Below are 13,696 nucleotides of genomic sequence, written 5' to 3'. Positions count from 1 at the left end.
GCTGCTTACTCTTCTTTCAGAATTTTTGTTCCCCAGCAATAATCAACAGTGTAAAGTGGAATAGATAAGGCATACAAAAGAAAAATAAAATCACTAAGATTGTTCCTGAAGTTCTCCTTTATCCCAAACACACTAATACCTTTTTGGAAAACGTACAACGTTAACCAATTCTTTTCTGTCAAGTAGCAATTTTTTGGCAGATCCCTTTTGCATGATTCATGAAGGACCAGTAAAAGGCTAATTGTTCAAATTAATTTGCGTAAATGACTAAGCAAGAGATAACAAAATTACATCTGCACTTGTTTGGCAAAGATTCAATAGCAGCAGCCCTGTACTGCCAGCTGCTTCCAGACAACACTCTTGCAGAAATTAAAAGCTACAAATATTAATTAATACACTTTTTTGGTACGTTAATTTGCACTGAAAGGTTCCGGAGTACAAAACTGCTGAGAAGATGAACCATGATAATTAGAATTAATGGGATGGATGCATGTTTTTTGCAGCTGAAGTTTTAAAAACCCATGAATGGAACTGGGAACTTGGAACTGACATTCTCATAAATCTCTATGATAATGCTGCTATTAGTATTAGAAGGATTAAGTGCTGTGGCTCCGGCGTTATCCATCACATGACACGTTGTATCCCATCTGTCACCGCAGCGCCTGAGACATGAGCGCTGTCCTTGAGGAAGCCGCGTGAAAAGCTTTGGGAATTCAAGGAATTGCAGGATGGATGGCTCAACCCCCCGACTCTCCGGCAGGAATAATGGCCGGTGCTCTGTTCTTGTCAGCTCAGGGCTTGAGCAAATACTCTGGCTGTGGTTAAGTTAAGTTAAGTTAAGCAGCCTGAATTGGAGATAAATCAGCAACAGTCAAATGTCACAGATTTTTATAGTTCACTCCTTCCTGTCGTTGTGAGATGGGCGCCTCTGGAACTGGTTTTTACTGGTGTTCACCCCATTCATTTGGCATTTTTTAGGGCAGCCAGCGCCACTGGGGCTCCACTCAGTGCACTGAAATAACAAATAATTTTTACATGAAATCACTAACGAGATCATTTACCTGTTTCACAATGTTATCTCCATGATACAAATCCCCTTCTCCATGGAAATGCTGTCAGAAAAAAATGAAATTTTAGATGCATTCTGTCTTGAAATTTTGCCTGGAAAATTACCTTCAAATTTTGTGTTAGGGCTTTCTAAACTTTTGAAAAATTATTGTATTTTACATCCTAAAAATACTTCACAGGGACACATATAAGAGCATGCTGCCCATGTCACTAATTATTTTTTCAATGCTAAGAAAGGCTGTAGAGAAAGAAGTTTCAAGCTTTCAAAGGTAAGAAATTCTTAAATAGCACTTTGTCTTCTATTTTGAACGATGCCTGTGCACACGGGCAATGGAATTGGTGAGAAAGGCTGGACCAGAGGGGGTGTCTGAGAAAGACCAGACAGAGGAGATTACCCTGGGAAGGAGCAGCTTCCTCACCCTTCCCAAAAAGCCACCCCATGGTGTTCAAAGTCCCCAAAGCAAGCCAACACTAAGGAACATCTATTAGACAGTAAGATCCAGAATATTTTTCCCCTCAAGTATTTTGGTAGGAAAACTCTCAAAATTATGCTGTCACAAGTTATTAGAATTATTAGAACTTATTGTTGGTGGAATTCTTGGGGCTGCCTTGTGCAGGGCCAGGAGCTGGACATCCATGATTCTTAAGAGTCTCTTCCAATTCAGGATATTCTATTATTCTACCCATATTTTTATTCTTTTACTCTGAACTATTGGATCATTTTCCTCTTGTACAACAACTCTGATTTTATTCTGCTTTTATTCACCTAGGTGGGCTAAAAAAATAACAACTTGTTATGTCCCTTCTCTGATGACATCATGGAATAAAATAAAAAGCTCTCCTTGATCCTGACCCTGAGCATGTGGGTTGTTAATTTTGTGCAGTCAGACTGCTCATGGTCTCACAGCTCACGAGAACTCAACCAAAATCTTCCCATTCCGCGGATCAGTCAGAGAGCACAGCAGCGAGGGTGGGTGCTCAGCTCCCCAAAACCAGGTTTTCATAGCCCCATCCAGCAAAAAATCCTGGAAAACACAAATTTTATTAATCTTTTAGATCTTATATTTATAGCAATAATAAAAATATATGATAATTTATTAATTACTGTGAATTATAGAGTATGTGAATATTTTTCGTCAACAATAGCATTATGTTTATGGTCCAAAATATTCACTCAGGTGGGCAGAAATCAATCAGCCTCAGAAATTAATACATTTCAATTAATAACATAAATTAATATCTTCTTCTTTCTGCACTCTGAAGACACAACTGTTTACCTCTACACAGAGATGTGAGACAGAATTGCTGTGAGTCACATGGCATAAACACACAAAGAGGTTTTGAGCCAAGTTAAATCAGGGATTAAAGAGAAAACTGGATAAAGTTGAGAACCACAACACCCAGATAACACAGGAGGAGGAAACAGGAGCATGGATAGAACAGGGCACAGCACCAAGTCATTCCTAATCATTTAAATTGTTAAATAGAAAAGAAAATCTGAGGAAAAAATATATCATCAACAAAATTTTGCATTTCTGTAGCAGAAAATCCAAAGCACTTTATTGATACCTCTGTGGGTTATGATCCTGATATTCCCAGTGGGATAACCATCACCACTATGGTTTGGAAAAAGCAACAGGAAGGGGACAAACTTTGCCCAGAGCACAGGAAAACCCAGTTGCAGAGGGAGGCAGTGCCCCAGCTGGATCCTGGCGCTGTCCAGGATGCTGATCCAGAACATCCCACCCATGGCACCCACTGGGCAAGGAGGACCTGGAAACAGGGGTTTTAATTCTCGTTGCAGCACAAGGAATTTGTGGAATTGGAGAGCCTGCCAAAGATCACCTGGAGCCAGGAGGAGTTTTGCAGGCAGGGAATTTCTCTGAAATATAATTATCACCTCTATGCTGTCCTGTTAAAGCAAAGGGTAACGGTGGTGGCTGTTTGGCACCGGATCTAACGTGGATTTTGTTCCTTCTCTCTGTCTTTAATCAGCACACCGGACTTGCTGAAACTTCCCAAAACACAGGATTCTGGTGGTTTTTGGTGTGTGATTTTGGTAATTTTTGGTATATTATTTTGGCATTTTTTGGTGTGTGATTTTCACAGAAGTTTCACCTTTTTTATGCTGTTGTCACTTCTCACTCGTGGCCACATCACAAAGCAAATTCCAGGCCATTCCTGACACCAAAATTCATGCTAAGAGTAACTTGAAGAGCTTAATTATTAACTGAATGAACTTCCTTTAAGCTGTAATAATAGAGCAGCATTAGTAAAAAGAGTACTTAGATTTGCATTTATGGCCCTTTACTGAAACCATTTGCTTCCCCTGAGACAATTCTTCTTTCTTCCATCTCATCAGTCTCATGGCCCAATACAGGGCATCAAACCTGTCATTATCAGTCCTGGTCTGATTGATACACAAAACTTCTCAGGAAGATTTAGGGAGTATTAGGTGCTTCCAGGGATCTTATAGCAGGAAGTAGGCAGCTGTCACCCAAAATTAGGGGAATTTGTGCCACAGGGCAGGTAAGAAATAGGTGACAGTGCTCAATGAAAATATAAGAAATTGTGCTCACCCACATCCAGTGCCCACAAAGGCTCCTGGAATACATCAAATTTGTGGAGGAGGTTGACGACCATCAGACATAAAGAAAATAATAAAAATATGCAACAAACCACCCCCAAATGAGAATATCCTGGGCACCAATCTCATTTCCTGGCAGTCTCTTGGTGACTCTCAGAAGCAGCTCCTGGTGGCAAAGGGGCAGTGCCAACTCAACCTGAATTTCCACATGGAGAATTCAGATAGGGAGAATAGGAAGCATCTTTGAAGTCCATCCAATTTTCCAATGGAAAATCTTATCTCTGCCTCCATGAGAGCACTAAAGGAGCACGTGCAGGTTTCTTTAAGGACAATTTTCCCCTGGACATGGCAGTGAACCCCCTCAGGGCTGGTTTTCTTTCCTCACATTCCTTTATTTTCCCCCTAGGAAGTCAAATGAATTACAATATAAAGGCAGAAAACATGCCCCACAGCCATGTTCCCCCCTTTCCTGTTACACAGCAGTGCTTGTTCTCTGCTGCTTTACTGGGATTTTATGGAGAACCCTGGTGACCCTTTAACACACCCTGTTTGTTATCCCTGTCCCTGAGCCACAGGTTAGAAATAAAACCAGGTGGGACCTGCAGTATTTAACATTCTGTTACACAAAGCATTTGCACATAAAGTTTGGGCTTGGGATCCAAGTGCAGGTTAAAATCATGGAATCCCAGAAAGGGTTGGGTTGAAGGTTAAAGACCATCCCATTCCACGCTCTGCCATGGGCAGGGACACCTTCTAATATCCCAGGTTGCTCCAACCCCTGTCTAACCTGGCCCTGGATACTTCCAGGGAACTTGTGCCAGGGCCTCACCACTCCCTGAGTAAAGATGGACTTTTTAAAGTGATAAGAGATGATATTTCATCAGGTTTTTGCGCAAATATCTGTGCATCAAATGTGTGGCTCCTAATTTTTCAAAGAGAAACCCCACAACATCACTGAGCGATAAACGAGCGTTCAGGGTCAATGGTCTCAACCAAAATTTGCATGGGCGTTTCTGTTTGCCTTATTTTCCCTCTAAAGATCCCTGCCATGCCTGGAATCTTTTGGTCGCTTCCATAAAGGAAACGGGAGAAAAGCTGCAGGAAATGAAGTCCTGTGTCTCCCCAGGGAGCAGCTGTGCCATGGATGTCAGAGGGGCTGCCTTGATCCGAGCAGCTTACGCCGTATCAGCCCCGTCCTGCAGGACCGTGTCAGGGGGTGGCGAGCAAGAAGTGATTTATGTTTGTGCATCAGACATCCTAATTCCCTCATGCACAGTTTCAATGGAGAGAGACACCAAGAGCTTTAGAAATGTGTGGCTAATTATACATCTCATCAAATGCTCACCACTTAAACTCGTGATGAGCACAAAGCACTTGTCTGCTCCACCACCTATCCCCTTCCTGGGATGTCCTTTTTAATGGTCTCTTATGTAGAGTTGGCTGCTTAAATATTTGAAGTCTGCCAGTTTAAAAGATTTAAAGTATTTTTAAAATGCAGAATAGATTTGGGTTTTGTGCGCTCTTATCATTCAAGAAAAACCTTCACCGATACTTTTTTTTTAATTAAAAAAATCCCTTTGGGCTATGAATGCCAAGTTTTAGCCTGGAGGGAATTTTTATTGCAGATATAAACCCCTGGAAATCAGAGTATGTATACATCTACCACCGAGCCTGATAAACCCTTGACTGTGACACTGCTACTGAGGGCTGCTATAATATCTGATGACAAAACTGACAGATTACTTCTGATGAGAATGTGGAACCCTTTTTGTTTTTAACTTGACCCTGAAGACATGTCATAACATTTGTAATATCTGCAATAAAGTGTCAGCTATACTGCTCTAAGACTGCTGGAGCTTGGAGTTAAGCATTCGGTTTAGTGCTCCTACAGCTTTCAATTTCAAATAAAAAAAGACTCTTAATTTCCTTTTGGACAGTCCAAGCCCAGTAGAACTGCACTAATTTGTCTTGGCAAATATGAAGTGGTAGTGGGGAACATGACTGCTGGAAAGGAAATCCAGAGGAACAGAAAGGAATAAAATAAACTTATCAATCGTCTCTACCTAAATTGGGGATTTACAGTTCAGTAGGAACGATCTTAAGAGGGGATGGCAATAAAAGGAGTGTCAATGACCGCCTCAGTGGCAGGGCTGGCTGGATTTCAGTCTAACATTTCACTGTGACCCCCCAGCTGCACAAGGTTCAAGTATTTTAAGCCAGTTTCCAGAGGAATAAAAATGCCAATAGTATCTCCCATCCCACACAGTCAGATGTGATACTTTGGTTGTTCAATTAAGGAGAGGGATCTCCTGGGTGGGTCTCCCCAGTCCCGTTATCTCCCATATTTTGGCCTGCTCTTGAACCACACTGGGACCAGAGCATCATCAGGGTTTGAAAAGACCTTTGAGATCATTGAGTCTCTCCATAAAGGATGGCAATAAAAAGCCTCATCTTGCCATGGATGCCACATCTCCTCTTTGACTCAGAGGCTGCATTTCTGAAGGTACTCTGGAACAGAGAATCCCCACTTCTCTGATAAACTGGTCCCAAAATTAATAGCCTGATATAAAAGTAAGCACCAGGCACAAGGCTGTGAAAGACAATATTTTGCTGCCACTAACAAGGGCTGATTTCTTTGTCTAAGTGTACAATATAGTCAAACTAAGCTTTATTTCCCAAGAGATAAGATACTTCACTTATTTGTGTAACTTCCTCAGACTTTATATTCTTGTGCATTTCAGGACTTCAGTAGTTGCCTTCTTGTAATATTTCAGCTTTTAAGCTGTTTTCTTGCCTCACTGAACTCACATAAGATACATCTGAAAGCTTTAGTACAAATTTACTTCGAATAAAGTCTTCAATTCATTTTCATGGCACCAAAAAGACAGCTTTAATAACTGCAATGACAAATAAACTGGAAATCATTCCAGGCCTTTTCACTTAACTGACAAGTAGAACGCTCTCATAATGAGCCGCAGGTTTTACGTTTTCTCTTTGACCATAATAGCTTCATTTAAGAGCGTCAGACCCTGACACTTCATCATTTATCTACATTATTTCTCATCTTCTTTCAAATAAATTATGGAATACTAGACTGAGCACATAAAAACAAAGTGACTTGTTATCTGTAAACAGCAAGATAAATTGTCCAGAAGTTCCTCATTTAGTTCCTTTTAAATTTAAGGGCGAGTTATTGGATGTACCTTTTTTTTTTTTTTCCTACCCCAATTTTTTGCATTTTTTTACAGCCATCTTATTCTGTTGCCAGTGGCCCTTGTGCAGCCATCCAAAGCCTGATGATAGTGCAAAAGGCATAAAATAATTCCATTATCCCAAGGTTGGACAGGGTAGTGCAGAAAAGGAAAAAATAAAAATATTGAAAAAAATCAAACAAACAACTTCCATGGATATTCCTCTCCATCTGTAAAACTCCTCGTCCGTAATACATCTTGTCACACTGGCAAATGTGACACATCCAAAGTAATGAACAGTGGGGCTGTGACTGCCCTCGCCCTCAGAAAGAGCTGATATTTCCCGCCAGCCAAGCCCCCCTTCCAGCCTGGAATACATAAATTCCTGGCTCTGAGCGCTGCAGGATGCTCCCAGTTCACATTTCCTTTCTTTTCCAGCCACATTGTCCTGAACACAATTAGCGACCTTGCGTTTGTGTTTTAATTAGCGGTGACAGATGAAATCAAGAGAGGTTTGGTTTAACGACACCCCATGTGTTCCCAGCGCACCTCTCCCTGTGAAAATCACACATTTTCCTGATATTCCACAGTGTGGAGATCCCCTGGAGCCCGAGCTGAGTCCTCAGCTAGAACTTGTGCGGCCACACCAGCGGCACACGGCCGTCAGCAGGTTTAACCCTGACAGAGGGGGATTCTTTGGGAGGACACTCGGACTATTCCTGGTTTAGGGATAGGGAAATGAACACAGAGCATGTCTCCAGCAGGATTCCAATGGATAAATCCAACAGCCTCAATTCCAGCTGGTTTTAAACCTCATGTTTCAAGATAAAGTGAAAACCAGAGAAGTAAAATGTAGGTAGGAAGGCTTCTCAGATTTGTCCTCCTTTTTGCCTTGAGGGGTTTCTTTAAAAAGCACAAAATTACAGTGCCAATGGATTCCCTGTGTATTCCTCATCCCATGAGTCACTCACCACTATCCTCGGGAAGACAAGGAACTGAAAAGGGCATGAAAAACTGGAAAGGACACCTCACCCAAGTGATGCAGCTTGTTGGACTTTGGGTTTTGGTGGCAATTTTAGACAGAGCCTTCACTGGGTTGGACTGAGGTCAGTCCATGGTATAGAGCCAACATCCAAAGCTTTGGGTGATGCTCAGTTTGGGGACAAACCGGGCAGTGGAATCACAAGGGTGATCAACAGGTGAATAAATTCATTAACAGGTGAATAATTCATGCGTGAGCTCCATCAATCCCACAGAGCAGAAAGGCACCTTCACCACTGCCATTCCCACCATGAAATTCCAAGATTCCCAACCCCACAGACACGACTAGCACTGCAGAAAAAAAATGGCAATATCAGAGAAGGGCTTTCACAGGATTTCTCAGCACATTTAAGGTCATACCTCGACCTGTTTGATTTTCCAGGTCATTTTCTGTCCAAGCTCTTCCTTTCCCTCTCCAAATCCTGGCACTGTGGGCACACGGCCATCTTGCAATTCAATCATGTTCTCTGTGCAGAGCAGGCAACAATCAAATAAAGACAAAAATAAGAGTTTAAGCTGAGGTTCCCATCAGCTGCAATTCCATATACATAACATTTTAATTATATCTCATCTCCAGTGTAATAGTTAGAGATGCCATTTGATACAGCTTTTTTTTTTATTATTTTATTTGAAAAATTAACTCTAACTAAATTAGCAAAAATAAAGTAGTAAAAGTTAATTGGGAATTATCTACTCCAAAATAACTCTTACTGGTAAATGCTTTGTGTGGTTATAAAAGGCTGATAAATATAATTGTATTTATGTAATGAGGATCATGTTTAATTTACTGTACTTGGTTGTTAGACAGCATTTTATGCAGGCCTCATAAGTGAGCTTCAGATTATTGCCTGTGTTGCTTTTTAAAACAAAAAAATCACCATCAGATGCAGCACACGGGAAACGTCCAGATTTCAAACAAGGTGGCCATGAGTTGTCCAGAGAAATATTTGGGATGAGCTGCATCTGCCTGGCCTAAAAATGAGAGTGTTTAGGAACACTGCAGGCTGATGGGTCTTGCTCACAGCCACGATTTAAGGACTGGGATGATTTCTGAGCTCCATGGGCAATTACAGCCCAGTGCATGACAGTGGGGTGATGCTTGCTCCTGGCAGTGCTGGGAAAACAGGGAATTTCTAACTTTTTAAAATACTTTTTCTTCAGTTAATATGGTTTTTGTCCAATGTTTTTACATTCCAGAAAGCACAAGTCATGGCAGCTGCTTATTTTGTGGGTTTCTCAGTTTGCTCTGGTTTAGGAGCAGACTTGAGACTGCCACTTTTCTGTTACTGTTATTAAAAATTATCCACAAAAAAGCCTTGGCATGACTGGAAACACTGGAAGTCTGTACGTACTCTGTGCTTTTTCATGCCATTTACACTGGAGATCTGTACATATTCTGTGCTGATTCATACCATTTAAAATCAAGAAGAAAAGAAAGAAGGTAGAACTTCTCTTTAATAAAGTTAAGACTTGAAAAAAACCCAGATTGGACAAAATGCTACTGGTCTCTGAAAAAATAAATGTGATCTCTATGGAGCAAATCAGTCCTGATCTCAATACTCTCAGTGACATCCTCAAAGTAGACAAAGAGGCAAATATGTGCTGATTTTTGTCACAATTTTAAGATTTTTTCCATTATTCTTTTCATTTCTAAATAAATATCTTTGAATGTAGAGTGCTGGCAATACTCAGAGGCCATGAAAATCCCTGGTTCCCATCATTGGTGTGTGACATATGGAATGGGTAAAGTTGCTTCCTTCTTTGGGAGAGATGTCACAGGGCACCACACTTTGCACTCTCCTCTTGGTTACCATTTACTGCATCCTCTCTCTAGACAAATTTCTGAAATATCCTTGCTCCAGTAAAAAAAAAAAAAAACCCTCTCAAAAATTCATAATATTATAAAGTTAATTAATATTGAACGTTCAGATTTCCTTTTAAACCACAGCACCTCACGAGGCAGCTGAAAATCTGAGATTCTCATGCAATGATGGCAGTGGGGCCAGAACACAATCTCCCAAAATGAATATTGAAAATTGCAAAGCACATGTGGATCTGGAAGATTTTAGGCAGAGAGTCCAACCAAAAATCCTCTCTTTGGAGCAAAGTGATTGGCAGCAATGACTTTTTGACTCTGGAATACCAGAAAATCACCATGTATTTTTAATTAAAGAAAGAGAATGTTTCTCTTCAACTCCCCCACATCTCCTCCAGCTTGGCCTGGTTTCTGTTATTTCTGTTCTGGATACATGGCTGCAAGATTTATTGTATCAGATTAAAAGTAAAGGCTATTAATGTCAGAGTCCGTAGGGACGTTTCGTTAAGGCTTCTTGGTTTTACTTTATTTATAAATTATCATCTTGAGGCTTGTAAAAAGGGCTTTCCCCCCTCTTATTCCAGTGACATTGTAATTTATATTGCTGGTAGTTCCATAGGAGAATTCAATTAAGAATTACAATTTCTTTCCTTATAACAGGAGCTAAACAGGGGCTCTGTCTCTACACACAGGCTATTAACAGATTTTACACTGTTTGAGTGCCAAAAAAATAATATATTGTGCACCAAAACCTTTAAAAAAAGCAGTTAAGTCACTTCTTTTGTGTGGACACAAATGTGACTGTACAGTTTGCATGATATTTTACCTACCTACCTACCCCAGGAGAAGGGGCAGAAGCCCCTGGTACTGAGATTTTTAACAGCTCTAGTGGAGAGACAGAAAAAGTTCTCTTGAGTTCCCCTTCCTCTGCTCTCATTTGAGGTGACCTACTTGGATACTGGGAAGAAATCCTTCCCTGTGAGGGTGGGCAGGCCCTGGCACAGGGTGCCCAGAGAAGCTGTGGCTGCTCCTGGATCCCTGGCAGTGTCCAAGGCCAGGTGGGACGGGGCTTGGAGCAGCCTGGAATAGTGGCAGGTGTCCCAGCCCATGACACGGGGTGGGACTGGATGAGTTTGAAGGTCCCTTCCAACCCAAACCATTCCATGATGTCTTAAGTCTCCCCACAAGATGGTCTGATAACATCATTTGCTCCAAATATTACTTTTCCTATAGCTTAGGTTCACAAACACCGTGCTTATGTTTTCCCTTGGCTTCCTGCATCAGCACCCCTGAGCTATTTCACGGCATAAAATTACTATTTGGTACAGGCCTAGAGGATCATAATTAACCAAGAGCAAAAATTCCACGGACAGAAAGCACTCAGGAAAAGAGAAAGGAAGCTCTTGCCCCAGCCAGTCCTGTCCTCCAGTTCAGTGCCCCAGCACGAGGCTGTAACATCACAGGTGCCAGCAAAGGCTGGTGAGCACGGAATAAGCATCAGGTGGGTCACGATTACAGACACACCTGCCCAGATGTTGGTGCTGTGCCTCGCCGTTTCTCACAATAGCCTGCAAAAGTTTACATTCCTTATCTGCAGCAGGCTGGTTATTATTCTTATTATTTCCAGTAAAATTAATGCTCATTAAAGGGATTAGATGACAGCTGTAAAGACTGAGAGCCTTCATTTATTGTCAGACAAATGATGCTGTAATAGCTTCAGCAGTACAGGTTTTTCTCAATGCTGTGCACATCTGCACAAAATTACGGAATCCTCGGTGTGGGAAGTTTTCATGGACATGGCTGGATCCTCCAAGGAGCCCTGGAATGGTCTCACCAATCCATGGCTTCACTCAAGGCCTGGTGAGGGTTCAATCAAATGTTGTCTGACATGGAACCCACAGAAAGGAACATCCTGATCATCCAGGTTCTACAGTAAACCCAGTGATTTAAGAGAAAACTATGTTCTTATGAGGCTTTAAAGTCATTTGGAAACAAAGCATTTTATAGAATCGTGGAATCATTTGGGTTGGAAAAGCCCTCCAGGACCATGGAGTCCGAGCTGTGAGCAGTCCCTACCTTGTCCCCAGCCCAGAGCTCTGAGTGCCACATCCAGGAATTCCTTGGACACCTCCAGGGCTCGGGACTCCAAACCTCCCTGGGCAGCTCCTTCCAAAGCCTGAGCACCCTTTCCTTGGAGAAATTCCTCCTGGTGTCCAACCTGAACCCCCCCTTATGCAGCTTGAGGGGACAATTCCTCTTTTCCTGTCACTGGCTGCCTGGGAAAAGAGTCCAACCCCCACCTTCCTACAACAAACATTTGCAAATAAAATTCACAAACCTGTTCTCACACACAAAAAAATACTGATTTTTTTCCTGTTTTGACACAGTCAAAGGTGCCTCAGACACCGGAATAAGGCAGTGAAAAATAAAGCAATTGAGTCACGATGAGCTTGGCAAGGTAAGAGAGCATCAGTTTCCTCTTCCCTTTTAAAGCTGTCACATTTCTCCTGCTCCCTGTGTTTTTAGCAGTGAAGGATCCCTGTGTTTCCCCGAGACAAAGGATGGGCTCGCAAACTCTCGTCTTCTGAAGTGGTGAGTTAAAGAACACCGCAGGAGTACTTGCCAAATCATACCACCATTATTAATTCAGGCATGATGAAAGTGTTCATTTTAGCTGTAATCATGTAATTCATCAAAATACTACTAGAGCATATCATTGGGAACTATTACACTGATAGAGCACCTTATTGCACCTTCCCCGAAAGCAGGAAATGTAGTTTTTGATGCTTATCTGCTGAAAAGCAATTCAGTTTGGGATTTTGGAAGCGCTATCTTATGGCACAATAAAAAAACCAGGACATTTCAAACATATTTTCTTGTACTTGGATGATGTTGTTATTATGTTTTGGGGTGATTATCTGCAGCAATGAAGTTTAAAAATGGTGGAGCACTGAAATGTTGCATTTACCCAGCGCTGAAGGAACGATTGGGTTATGAATATACAATATATGAAATTTAAATGTAGATTTTCGATCTGCCCACTTTTGAAACAACTTCAGAGGCCAGAATCTGTCTGACACAAGAACCTTTCAAAATTGGGGGGGTTTTTTTGGAGGTTTTTGGTGACAAACAACACTTACAAAAAAACTGTATCCCGTGATAATTCTCAGGATGTTCAAAGGAATAAGAGCCACTTGGGCTCTGAGGCAATGGCAGATCCCAATCCCATCATGATTGCCCTCATGTTCTGACTCCTGCTTGACACACACTTCCTGAGCAAGCTGGAATTACAGAAAAATAAATAAATGAAGGAAAGAAATATGAGATTGAGTTGATTCCCTTCCCAGATTACCCACGGGTGATGCAGCGGTGCCGAGTGAGGCACCCCAGCAATTTCCAAAAAAATAAAAAGTCACTAATTATCCATGTCAGGAGAGCTCCATTACTGCAAACAGAAAAGCAGAAAGTTTCCCGTTCCCACTGTCAGACCAAATCAAAGAAAAGCAGATGAACGCAGGTGAGAGGCAGAAAGAGACGTCTTTGGGAGAGCTGGCATTGAGCTCAGAGCCCCTTTTCCTCTCTCTCCCCTTTTCCATCCTCCAGCATGGATATCAATTAGAATTTGGGGATTGGAGGTGTAGCAATGACCATGCACAGGTACACACACACCCCTGCATCACCATGTGAAGATGCCTGATGGGCCTCTCTTGCCCCACACAAATTAGGTGCCAACCTCTCAAAGTTTAGTCCTTAATTATTTATCAAACATCCTTTAATCTAGAGCAAAACACCCTTGGCAAAGGATTAAAATGTAAATTCACAACTAACAGCTCTTATAAACAGAACTCTCCTGTGGGGACTTCACAAATTTTTCTGGATATTATTCTCTAAACTATAGCAGGATTTTACACTCAATACATCAAACCCTAAACCCTTTTCCTTCAGGGAAAAAATGGGGTCTCAAGTCAGTTGCAGAGGGCAAAGATATGTAAA

General features: G+C 41.6%; 1 long non-coding RNA gene across 1 annotated transcript in view; it reads right to left on the bottom strand.

Annotated features, from left to right (window-relative positions):
- LOC108448166 overlaps nt 1–12,973 on the bottom strand; it is a 29,335-nt gene extending 16,362 nt beyond the window's left edge. The window contains exons 1-4 of the long non-coding RNA XR_001863962.1: nt 12,844–12,973; nt 8,248–8,354; nt 1,922–2,093; nt 1,062–1,112 (exon numbers count right to left, since the gene is read on the bottom strand). This is a non-coding gene — a long non-coding RNA (uncharacterized LOC108448166). The remainder of the gene's footprint in view (nt 1–1,061; nt 1,113–1,921; nt 2,094–8,247; nt 8,355–12,843) is intronic.
- Nucleotides 12,974–13,696: the final 723 nt, after the last annotated feature.

This window comes from Corvus brachyrhynchos, unplaced genomic scaffold (genome assembly GCF_000691975.1).
Source record: "Corvus brachyrhynchos isolate BGI_N302 unplaced genomic scaffold, ASM69197v1 scaffold126, whole genome shotgun sequence".
In the NCBI taxonomy this organism is placed as follows: domain Eukaryota; kingdom Metazoa; phylum Chordata; class Aves; order Passeriformes; family Corvidae; genus Corvus; species Corvus brachyrhynchos.
The sequence above is the reverse complement of the archived record's forward strand: the minus strand, read 5'-3'. Positions and strand labels throughout refer to the sequence as shown.